This window comes from Poeciliopsis prolifica, unplaced genomic scaffold (assembly GCF_027474105.1).
Source record: "Poeciliopsis prolifica strain line A6 unplaced genomic scaffold, Auburn_PproV2 SCAFFOLD002, whole genome shotgun sequence".
In the NCBI taxonomy this organism is placed as follows: domain Eukaryota; kingdom Metazoa; phylum Chordata; class Actinopteri; order Cyprinodontiformes; family Poeciliidae; genus Poeciliopsis; species Poeciliopsis prolifica.
This window is the reverse complement of record NW_026562377.1, coordinates 24,138,600-24,151,708: the sequence shown is the minus strand read 5'-3', so window position 1 is coordinate 24,151,708 and position 13,109 is coordinate 24,138,600.

The window sequence follows — 13,109 nt, the reverse complement described above, 5'->3', positions numbered from 1 at the left end:
CGGCAACCCATTGATTAAGGGACGAACTCCTACCATCACTGTCCCTGGATAGCCATGCTTTTTTGATGAAGTGAGAGCAGTTGCTTTCTTTGATTGGTGCTCTGTCATATTGCAGACTACTTAAAGGACAGGTTACATAGGCAGTATAACCAGCGGCCAATCAGGATTAATGTTGTTGAATAAATTCTTTGGAGGAACGCTCAGCGGCATTGCATCCCAATATGACGCATCTCTCTCCTGCAACTCAGAGCACGAAGGAGTTTATATTTTTTTTGTAGAAGATATTACATTTTATATGTCTTAAGTAATGATTCACATGTATATTGCAGGCAAAATGCTACATGTACTCACACAACCATTACCCTTTCAGCCAGGTCCCCAATGTATGAAGAGGAGATGAAGAATAGATGACATCTTGAGCTCCGGCCTTATGCACATGTTTTTATTTTTACCCCCAGACTTCTTGGGAGCCATCTGTTTAAAGATTTAAAGAATATCTTGCTCTTGTCAGCCTGTGAGAGTCAAGTAGCTTGACCAACAGCTATACAAAAAAAAAAAAAGAAGAAGTACTATCGAGTAAATGTAGATCTCTGTCTGGGGTGAAGGGTGAGCTAGAAACCAAGACACAACTGACAAAAGATATTAGTTTGAAGACCAGATAATGTCCATGGACGTGATGATATGTGCAAAGAGTTCATGCAATGCACATCTGACCCGCTGTGCTCCCTTTCGGCTGATTGAAGAATTTAGCAACTTCCTGATGTTTTCCCTGCAAACAGCCTCTGCTGCACATACTTGTGGGCTGTTTAGAGAACAGTTCGTTCTTGGCTTCATGTCTCAGTCCTGACAGTCCTGAAGTGAACAGAGGATTGGAAAAAAAAAAACAGTGAGTAGATCTGACAGCTCACCCTGAAGAACTAATTCTGATGTATTCCTTACCTTGAATGACTCTTAATCACAACTGGATGTACTCTCCAGAAACAATAGTTTAATAAGAGCTCTAAAGTAAGAAAATCCATGTGTGATAACCTCCCTGGAATTTGTTTTTCCAAAGAATATTTTAAAGTCTTATGTTTGCATCTTAAACTTCCTGCTCTCCTTGTCTCCTTGTTGATAATTGGCGTTCTTAGGCAGATGGCAGTTTTTAGAAAAAAGCCAAGTTCTGACACTGAGTGCCTCCCTCAAGACTTCTCCCCGATTTTCTGAGAAAGCCTCTGAATAGATCCCGACAAGCCATTACTGTTCTCCACTTTCTCCTGTTTATTTCTATTTACAGCAGTTAATACAATTATTCCCAGTCGTGACCTATTTAAGCGGAGCATGCTACGAGCCATTAGCATTCAGAGAGTCTACAAAGTTACCACATTGATGGATTTGTAAAAGGAGGTTGTGTTTTTTACCGCATGCGTAGGTGGAGGTTCAGAGGCCTCCTGTTTGTCTTCATTTAACTGATTTTCTGTTGCCATAGGAGCAGGCCTCTTTTTTTTCTTTTCCCTTTTCCCTCCCTTGAAAGAGCAGCACTTCAGAGCGCACTGTCTGGATTCAGATCAACAAGAAGGTGTCAGGGGAGTAGTCCAGGATTTTACGCTCATCATCGCTCCCATTACATGACTCGCAGCTCACTTTGGAGAGAATATTTAGTTGAGAACATGGTTTTTATTCCAGAGCCAATCATGAGGATGTTGCAATGTTTTGGCAGATCTCTGACACCAGTGTGTATGTGTTGCCTGCTTTCAGAGAACATCAATCTTCCATTGTAAAAAGAAGAACACGTCTAAAGTGTCTTTGTCGTTCTTTTACCTTCATTTCTTTCGGAAGGTTTTCAAATCTTAGTGATGTTGCCTTTGATTTATGACTCCTTTATAAAAGACTTAAGAGACTTTGCTGTAAATCAAGTGGAAAAAGAAAAAGTCAAAATTCCACTGTAGGCTTGTTTTTCTCTGCGTATTAGTGGCCCTGACCTTTTCTTTGTCTGAAATATTTTTAATTCTTGGACCATAGCACCGGCTTTGCTCTCTTTTGGCCAATTAAATAATTGAGTTAATTTGCCAATTGCTCGATTGGGTCTGATGATTTTCCTTGAAAGAAAACTTTTTCCTAATCTGCACTGTATGATAAACAGAATTGGACTGGATTGAATCACTGAATCAAATTAATCTGGACAAAACTGGTTTGTACGTAACGATGGTGTTGATTGTTTATCGGTACTAGGTAGAAAAACAAGAAGGGAAATAATTAGTGGTGGGACTCTATTAAAATGTTTAATTTTATGTCTGTAATTGTAAATATCGACAAAATAAGCAATATTTTAAAATCAACGAACCTTTTTGCTACAAATCTAAAGAGTAATTACACGTAGGAGCTCAACAACAAAGATATTTGTTTTAAACCCTTAGCTGTCATGAGGACATCAGTGTCCTCATACTGACTTGCAAATACATTGTTTGGTTGTGACAGTTAATGTTTTTGCGTTACTCAACCATCTGATTGGTGCAAAGTCCTGTACAGCTTTCAATCGAATTGCTTTTAGTTGACAATGTAAAAATGTTCCTGGGTTAATACAAAACTTTTGGCAAGCCATTGTCTTGTTTTCAGCTACTTTGACAGTAGCTGAAAACAATACAATGACAGTAAATTAAATACATATCAGACACCATCTTAATTAGGTTGAAAAATTCACTTTAATGGACAGAAATATGCACATCAAAAATATTTTTCAACAATTTTTGCGACCAGTGATCCCGGGGCTGTTTTTATGAGCTACATAGGCAGTTGCTCAGGGTAGCATGAGAAAGGGGAGCACAAAAGTAAAAAGGTCTTTGTTGCACCCCAAAAAATTGTTTTCATTGTTCTTGCTTGCACAATCACACATGGGTCCTTGCACTTATATCTGCGCAGGACCCATGCGTGGAGTTGGCGCACCTGCTTGCTGCTGAGTAGGGAAACCAGCTTATGTGCTATTTATTCCAGCAAGAATCTCAGATCATTTCCTGCTTTTTAATTGACTGGAAGAGGAGAAAAGAGGAGGGACTGCTAACAAGAGCTGCTACTGTCTTTGGGGAAAATCTTAAAGATATTAACCTCTAATGACTACAGGCTTGCTTCTACTATTTGAAGTTTCTTTTAGTCCTCAGAAGTTTCCTCTAAAGTTTAAAATTACCTTTGACATGGTAGAGAAACGCTAGCGATTCACAGCCATCAATGAAACAGCAGAGAGAACAGAAACTGACAAACAGAAACTGTTGCAGATGATGTCTTCACCAGCTACAGATTATAAGAAAAGATGATTCCTTTCAAAGTTTGTCATATTGTTTCCGGGATGCGATGTATCCTTTTCAACAATGCCAGAGAGTCCCTGTTGAAAAAGTGGGTCAATGGAGCTATTTTTAGTAGCCATCGCACACCCCCATTTTTGCAAACAAGCGCATGCAAAAATTCCAGATGAAACGGCACCCAGCCACACCGAACAAATATTCCAAGTGAAATCAAGGTGTTCAACTTGCCGGTAAATGGGGTGAGCTATTTATCTGGTTTCAAACTTCACCTCCCTGCTGAGATGAGAAGTTGTGTGAGGGCATGAAATGACTGGGAAGGAGGCGGCTTTGCCTCCCTGAATTGCCTTTGAAAAAAACCTGGTGGTGGGATGGAGTGGGGTGGGGGGTGCTTGTGAGACTTTTGGGTCTCTCTGTTCTAAAGTGGGCTTCTGTTTCATCATCTCCCCGGTCCCGGAGCCTTGCGTGGCTACCTTGTTGTAATTCCTCCTCGTTTTCTCGGGTTTCTCTCTCATATCGCCTTTTTTTTTTTTTTTTCTTATTCCCAAACACATCATTTGAAAAGGAAGTGTTTTCTGCCTTCCCTCTCCGTTAGAAGTGACACAGTGGGCGATGATGTGACGGAAGCGTACCGGAGACGGCGTCCTCACATGCGCCGGCGCTGGTTTAATGTTCTGCAATTGCGCACAAGAAAAAGTTTGTCAACTAACAGAGCGTGAAGCAGCGTATGCTCTAAACCCGGATTTGGAAAAACATGAGCCCCGGATAATTTGAAAAGAAGTAACCAAGGAAGTGAGCAAGTATTAGACAGGCCTCTGCCGAGATCATATGCCGTTAATGAAGGCAGGGAAGCAGTGAATTACTGCGTGCCTTGAAATCAGACTCAATAAATCACATGAGAGTGGGGGAATGGCCCCAACAAACGGGCGAGAGGACGGCAGTGGAGCAGAAAGTGATTTTGCGACTGAGCAGAAAATGCACTGTATTCCTGGGGGCATTGCATGACAAATCTGTGAACTCTTACTAAAGAGAGGTGGAGCATTGTTTGCAAGAATTCATGAATGGCTGTTTTCACCCCGCGCTAACCTTGGAGAAGGAAAGCTGTGTTAATTGTGGCAGGACTGGGTCATGCTGGAAGACAAACCTTAGTCCAGGTTCCTCCAGGTAGGTTTCTCACGTGGGAGTTCGCGCCGGCGACGCCCGAAGCACCAAGGCGAAGCCATGTGAAGCTTTTCGTCACCACAGGGAAAATCTCTGCTGGGCCACAACTTTCATCCTTCCAGACACCATGACAGAGGTCACTTATCCAGGAAGACCCCATTTCTACTTTCTCAAGCAAAATCAAACTCCCATGATGCAATATTTGGTAAAGTATGAGCTTCTCACTTCTGTTGTGCCCATTTTCCTTCTTTTTTTTAATAGGTAAAGTAAGGAGAAAGTTTCTCCAAAGGGAAAAAAAAGTCTAAGGTTATGTAAAAGATAGCTGAAAATATCCTACCTTGCTCAAAGGCAGTGGTTAAGAGTAAATGTGTTACTTGCCACTGTTGATTCGTCAACTCCAGTCGAGCTTTCATCCTCCTGACATTGGTCTCGCATATCGAGGCAATCATTTTTCTGCCTGCTATTCAACACAAGTCAGACTGGTGGGGGCGCTCGAGGCGGACGCTCCTCCTCAGACGGGGTCGGGAAACATTTCAGAGGAACCGGGCGCCGCGGCTCTCCGGGGCCAGTCCAGGGTGACGCCGCGTGACGTCCAATGGAGGAGCCGTTTGGGTCGGTAGCGACACGCGCCGGCCGGAAGGCCTCGTCCGAGTCACAGTCAAGAGGTGGCGCGAGAGGAGATGAGACAGAATCAGGCCGGCCGAACAAAGCAACAAATAAACACAGGTGGACTACAATTCTGACGATTCTTTCATCAGGGGTTGCGCATCCACCTCCGGACTGTGTTACTGCATGTCAAACATGTTGTAATCGCTCATGTAGGACATGAGTCTGCTCCCCGCGGCGCTGCTCCGCTTGTTCTGCTGCAGCCTGATCATCTCTGGACCAACACCGCCACCTAGTGGCCGGATTGTCTCCCCCTCTGGCAGGGACAAATACCCCCGCTCCTTGTTGCCTCCCAGTTTATCTGGGGATCGGCATCAGAACCGATTCACACATTTTTAATCAATCGTAAATATTTCCCTGCATTTGGACCGTCTGAAGACATTTATTGTCCCTCCTCGGTTCTCCGCTGTGACGATTTTGAGCAGTTTTAGCAGCAAGTGTGGCTTTATTTTACTGCATGTCAAGTCAACATAGTGAGGTGATCCGTCTCACTAACAAGGACCGGTGTGAAACGTCTGAAATCTGACGTCATTTAGCTGTCAATTAGCTGTCACTGCTAATTGATAGAGTGAACCAACCTGACCCTGTAATTTTGGACCTTTTCTGTTCCTGTGCTGCAGGATTATTGATTAAATCTGGACATCTAGAGGCCGTCCACGGATCAGTTGTTAATGTTAACAGGAGGTTACAGTTTGGAAGCTGATCAAATAATCCACCCCATCTGTGATGAAGTGCAGTTTCTGTCCCAGGTATTGCCACTTTCACCTTGATTGGCAGAAAGAAAAATCAGTTGTCTGGAAATGCTGCCACTGATGAAAAGCAAAGACAAGGAAAGCTGAGTGGCATCAACTGCATGCTGGCTTCCTGAGCATATTGACCTGCTTCTTGAAGCTACAGTTACATACTTTTTAAAAATAAAAATATGCCACTTATAAAAACAATATTTATTTATTTATTGTCAAAATTATTATTATGTTGTGACAGTATAATCTGTGGGGGAAAAAATCAAGCTCCTTTACATCACTTCATCAGAAACAACCAATAGGGGCCAAAAGGAGGGTCTTACTGCTGCCAATCACTCTCACGTAGACTCACATCCTCCCCTTGCTCTCTTCTACACCACAGCTTCTTCCCATCAGCAAAACCTATCCTGAATGCTAAAGCTGGTTAGCATGGCCACTTATGACAGTGGATGAACAGTTTCCTGAGAACGGTAAGTTGTTTCTCCTCCATTAGCACATTTAGCGGTAAGAACATGAAGTTGATTGACAGCACTAAGACCCTCCTCCTGGACTTGATTGGGTGTCTTGACCTGGAACGGTGCTTTTTTTTGGAAGACCATAGTAGTTCAGGGTTGAGGTGGAGGAGCTTGATCTGTTTTATATTGCACTGTCACAACATGGTGATAGTTGTAACAAATATGTAAAAAAAAAAATCATATTTTTGTAAAAGTTACATTTTGCAGCTTTTAGTTTGTTAAAGTTCATATTTTATATTTTGAAAAACAAGAACTAGAAAACTGCAACATTTTATCTAATGAATATTCTGTGTTTTTGTCCACGTCTGTCATTTTTGTATGTGTGTGTTTAGCAGAAGCAGGAATGATTGTTGCTTTCCTGCTTTTAAACAGTCAGTTCAAATTGCAAATAATCTTTGTTTAAATACTGTGATACGGTGCCATTTTTACTCCAATCCCACTTATGATTGATGTTAACAGTCTCTGTTGAATTAGGAAATCATTTTCATTACCAGAGTTAGTAAATCAAAGAGAAAACAAAAAATTGATTGTCTTCCAAATCCAGGATTTATGAATGGCAGTCGGCTGGAGCCAGACACGTATCACTATCTTTTTGCACTTTACCCGTCTAGATCAGCTAAAAGTAATGCAGTAGATCAGCACAGACAAATATTAGGCCTTGTCTTGAACTATAGCAAAACACATTTGCCTTATCCTTCCACCAACTTTTCAAAATCCTGTTTTCAAGACAAAATGTCTTTCTTGCATTTCCAACTGCTAACTCTGTAGTTTTACATTTCACCTCATAACTCAAAATACAAGCCGCTTTCCCTTTGTTCCTGACAGAGGAGGTCAGGAGTTTTAACCTTTCATCTCTGCAAAAGCTAACAGCCAGCTAACGCTCCGATTTCTGGCTTTCCAGGCACCGAACTGGACCGATTCTCCTGACCCTCTCAGCCGCTGACTGGAAACGTCCTAATGAACCGACTCCCAACAGGTCAGCCCTCGGTCTCACCCAACAAGTTCAATCGAAGCTGTTTCTCCTCCATGCGCTGGAAAGGGATCCCCATGGCAATGTACAGAGCGGTGAGCTCGGGGTCAGCATGTGCAGCTCTCCCACGCCACACAGCTGCAGGCTCAGGTCGGCCTACGGCAGTCCAGGCACTTCGCTCTCAGAGTGGAGTTCGGTTAGGATTCAAAGAACTGACCTCTGCTGGAGACTTTTTGGGGTAGCTATGTCTGAACAGAAACGTGTATAATATTTTCCCTAAAAGAAAATCTGTCTGTCGCTGGATGAAGCTGTACTTTTCTGCAGAGCTTTTACTGGACCAAAAACACTGAAGGTTTGGTCATTTTTCAGCTCGTCGAGCTTCTGCTGAGTTAATGAACCCCTCTTGGCCCGTCGGCTTCAGTGAGGTCTCAGCCTTCCTCGGAGGGGAAAAAGAAGTTGACACTGTTGCTCTCCCTCAGCTCATACAGAGACCACGGCAGGGACCACGGAGGTTTATGCTACAGCTGCTAATTCTCTGTGAGATTTTATGCAAGTTCAAACACGTCTCCATGTGTTTGTGAAATAAGATACGTGTAAAACGTAACAAATAATTTCTGCTCAACAAGAAAATGAAGAATGGATGCCTTTAAGACATGTTTGTCTGCCACATAGAGGACAGTTACAAGTACCTAGGTATACCACAAGCAAATGGCAACCTCAATGAGGTCACAAGGAAAGGAGCCACAGCTAAATACCTCCAACGAATAAGGCAAGTCCTGAGAAGCCAGCTCAATGGCAAGAACAAAATCCATGCGATAAACACAGCTATGCCTTGCCAGTAATCAGATACCCTGCTGGAATAATTAGCTGGCCAAAGGAGGAGATAAAAGATATTAAGACCAGAAAACTACTAACAATGCATGGAGGGTTCCATCCCAAATCCAGAACCCTGAGACTGAACACGAGCCGCAAGGAAGGAGGCAGAGGACTAGTGAGTGTGAGAACCACTGTCCAGGACGAAACAACTAAGATCCATAAATACATCAGGGACAAAGCCTCACAGACAATGTGCTCAGTGAATGTCTCAGACAACAGGGAACGGAGGTTGAGGTGCCAGAGATACCATCATGGGAGGACAAGCCCCTACATGGGATACCACCAGCAAATAACCCAAGTGGCTGATATCAGTAAATCCTACCAATGGCTGGAAAAAGCTGGACTCAAGGACAGCACAGAGGCCCTCATCCTGGCCGCCCAGGAATAGGCCCTAAACACCAGAGCAATAGAGGCCCAGATCTACCACACCAGACAAGACCCAAGGTGTAGGTTGTGCAAGGAGGCCCTGAGACAGTCCAGCACATCACAGCAGGGTGCTAGATACTGGCAGGGAAAGCGTACATGGAACGACATAACCAAGTGGCAGGTATAGTGTACAGAAACATCTGTGCAGAATATGGACTGGAAACCCCGAGATCAAAGTGGGAAACACCCCCAAAAGTGGTGGAGAACGCCAGAGCTAAGATCCTGTGGGACTTCCAGATCCAGACAGACAAAATGGTAATGGCGAACCAACCAGACATTGTCGTAGTGGATAAACAACAGAGGAAAGCCGTTGTGGTAGATGTAGCAATACCAAGTGATTGCAACATCAGGAAAAAGGAGCACGAGAAACTGGAGAAATACCAGGGCCTCAGGGAAGAACTGGAGAGGGCCTGGAAGGTGAAGACCACAGTGGTGCCTGTGGTCATCGGGCCCTCGGGGCAGTAACCCCCAAACTGGAGCAGTGGCTACAACAGATCCCAGGAACAACATCAGACATCTCAGTCCAGAAATGTGCAGTCCTTGGCACAGCCAAGATACTGCAGACCTCAAGCTCCCAGGCCTCTGGTAGAGGACCCCAGCTCAGAGGATGAGAACCACCCGCAGTGGGTGAGAAGGTGTGTGTGTGTGTGTGTGTGTGTGTGTGTGTGTGTGTGTGTGTGTGTGTGTGTGTGTGTGTGTGCGTGTGTGCGTGTGTGTGTGTGTGTGTGTGTGCGACAGACTGGCGACCTGTCCAGGGTGTACCCCGCCTCTCGCCCGGAACGCAGCTGGAGATAGGCACCAGCACCTCCCGACCCAGTTAGGGAGAAGGGTGCTCAGAAAATGGATGGATGTGTGTGTGTGTCTGTGTGTGTAAATTTTTTCCCATTGGTTGGTTGAGGTGTACGTCACAACCCCGCGTTTCGATCTAAAACCATCTCTTGTCTTTCTGTTCTTTCTGTTCTTCAACCATCTGTTCTTTACAAGACAGATCAGACAGTTTGGAGATATGACCCATTGCTACAAGCACAAACAGTCGTGGCATACATGTCCATGTATGTCCATATATGTCCTATGGGACCAAGAGGAACACCAAACGTCACTCTTAATAAGCTAATTAATTAGTGAGCATTAGTTACCACTGATTCAGACTCATGTTTAGCTCAGATCTTTCTGGAGATTTGCTTTGCGTCCGCCTGCTTGTGCATGCAAACGTTTGTAATGGCTGTCTTAGTTCTCAACGTGCTCATCTGACAGCAATTAGACAGGAAACCATAGGAGCCCGGATTCAGAGGTTGCAACATGATGGTAAATTGCAGATGAACATTAACTGCACTTATCTCTTGAGCGAAACACGCGCTGCACGACTCACCCTGCGATTATCGTGCTCTACATACGGTTCTGTTTCATACAGCATCCACCAGAATTAAGCTATGTCTTGTTGATTCGATGATTAATTCATGTTCATATCCACCGTCAGTTGTCGACGTGCGTCTTTGGAGAACCCTGAAAAGCTGCGTGGAGCTCCAGTTGAGTCAGAAACCGAAGGAGATGTTTTAGTGCGGTGGTGCCAACTGAAATGCTTAGGGCTTGGCAACATTGAACACTTAAAAAAATGCAGGGCTGATTACTTGGCCGAGATACAAGGATGCAGATTTCTCTTATCTTCACTCTGACTGATGTGATGCATCATAGGGCATCATAGGGCAGAGTGTTTTGTAAGTTGAATGGCTTACAGAAACGTACTTAGGCAGACATCCCATAATGCATTTCCTACATCAAGCGAAATGATTCACTGCGGTTCAGGTGCCCAAATTTATCTTGACTTCAACTTTCAGGGTCCTGTATGGTAAAGTGCCATTCTGTTTTAGTGAATTATTAATACCTCTGGTTTAATTAATCTTTTTTAATTCAATTTTTATAAAACAAATCGATGCATCCTGAAACCTGAAGCTGGGAATTGAACTGGGAAAGTGGAAAAAAATCGTAATCTACTTGTAATCCCAAGGACTGGGTATAAAACTCAAGCTTTCTTTGTTTGGACATTGTCTGAAGAGTCTGGACTCGTTCAAAATGCCATGGAGGACAATGTTGTTCAAATGCACTTTTCCTTGAGTCCCACTGAAGTAATATTAGCATTATATATCGAAGTCGTTACGTCAACGTAGCTTTGCTCTCTGAAGAGGCGAATCCGAAGTTCAACCTCATGAGATGACAAAGACAGCGTAAATTCTAGCATCCAAGTAAACCGGGGGAAGTTGGAGGTTTGGGGGTGAGGAGGGCAACAACAGTGACGACAACAAAATCATAAAAATGTATATTTTTATGGCTCTGGTGTGTGTGTGTGTGTGTGTGTGTGTGTGTGTGTGTGTGGGGTGTGTGTGTGTGTGTGTGTGTGTGTGTGTGTGTGTGTGTGTGTGTGTGTGTGTGTGTGTGTGTGTGTGTGTGTGTGTGTGTGTGTGTGTGTGTGTGTGCATCTCAGTTAAGGTGATGAGAAGGGTAAAACTGGAAAGACACTTGGCCCTCAGGAGTAACACGGGGCAGGCAGCGCTGACCACTGACTTTCGCACGATAGAGAGGGCTGCCTGAGGCAAAGAACCGCAGGCGCCCCTTCCAATCCAGACTAAGCCTGGAGTGAGGTCAGCCCGGCGGCTGGGATTCCGGACAAGCATTCTTTCACCGACTGGAGCTTATTTTCATGCCAGCTCATGAATGATGTCATGACCAATGTGTGCAATCTTAAACTTTAATTTGGACAAAACAGGATCAATGAAGTTTAGTACAAAGTGATTCATTTAAAGCGACTGATACAATTCGAGTGTCACCTGCAAGCCTCAGTTTTACTTTGATACATTTTTGTTTTGTTTTTTCTAATATAGTAAAATTTTTCCTAGTCATTTAGAGCATAGCGGATTTTATCAAAGTGTGCAATGTTTTTTCTCTTTCTGTTTTTAAGAACAAATACATAAAAACTATGCAATATTCAGTTTGATCACCAGGTTTTTGCTCTATGTTGAATGTTAATTTATTATTAAACAAACTGAGGTAATTTATTTAACTATGAAAGGCAGATCTTACAGGAAATAGGAACTTTACAACTCCGTCTGTAACGTCATACATTTAAACACTCTTAACCTTCATTATTTTCCCCCTCTTTTTCCACATACTGCTACAGAATTAAAGCAACATTTATTTATGATCATGCTGTAGTTTAACAAATTCCTGCTGTTATATCATGAGATCAGACATCTTGATCAAGAGATCATGACATATGCGTGGAGCTCATATTTCAGGTGAGTACCGATTATTTGTTATGTACATATTATTGAGAAGTCCACTTATTTCAGGAACTTTGTCACAAACTGAAATACATTATGTAGATTAATTACACAGAGATGGATGTTTGAAAGCAACTAATTTCTGTTAACTATAACTTTCCACTTACAGCTAACAAAAGCATGATATTATAACTTAAGGCATCACATCAGACCTGTTGCCTTTGTGAAAAATAAGTCTAAAAAAACACCTGCTTGAAGGTTGTCAATTTTCAAAAGGTACTTTTTAATCTGACAAATGAGCCTCACTGGGAAGCATATGCTAACTTCTTAAATATGACGTTTTTCGTGATGGACTGGCGGAATAAATTAAAAAAATCACTGTAAAAATAAATCGTTGAGTAGAGGTTGAACAAACTGCTTGTCTCTGTTTGGGATGTCGTGAAGGGATGCAGCGGACTGCAGAACCATCCGTCAGCTCCTGGTGACATAACTCTGACGCTGTTGTCTGTCGTCACGCCAGAATGTCAGGCCTCTTGAAAAACAAGTTCGCACAGAGAGTGTGGAGAACAGATAACAAAGCCGTGTGTGTTTGTGGTCGACGATTGAGATCATCGTCCCAACAAGAAATTCTTCTACGTTTTTAGTTACAAACCATAGACATTAACTTGGATCATCCACTGTTACGCAAAATTTGCAAGGTCTTATTTTACTTTAAATTGTTTTCAAGAGACTACAAACAAAGGTGATTAAGAGATTACTTTTTTTTTGTGAGAACTTCATCAGGAACGCATAGCTGAAGGAAATCACCTTTCGAATCCCTAGAAATAACTATTTGACAGTCGATCAAAATATCAATCACTTTAGAAAAAAAAAAAGATCAGAAATAAAAGCTAACGGCCATTCACTGCATTTATGAGAATGACAATTTGAGGCTGCTGCCCGTGGGAGTAGCTTAGCAACCGTGAAGGAAGAATGCCTTAAGAAACAGGAAAAATGCTTAGATTGCTTTGACAGAAGCAGAATGTGACTGGAATGGCTTCAAACTCTGAACAAGACTCTGATAGAGTTGTCATTGGAAACAAGTGGCTGCGTGAGCAAAAACGCACACAAACTCACATCCAACTGCTGCTGTTCAAGGATTTGAGGGAGGGAAAACTCTCACTGGCTTTCACTTCTGGTTCGCGTCACCCTGATTGTTTCGCTGC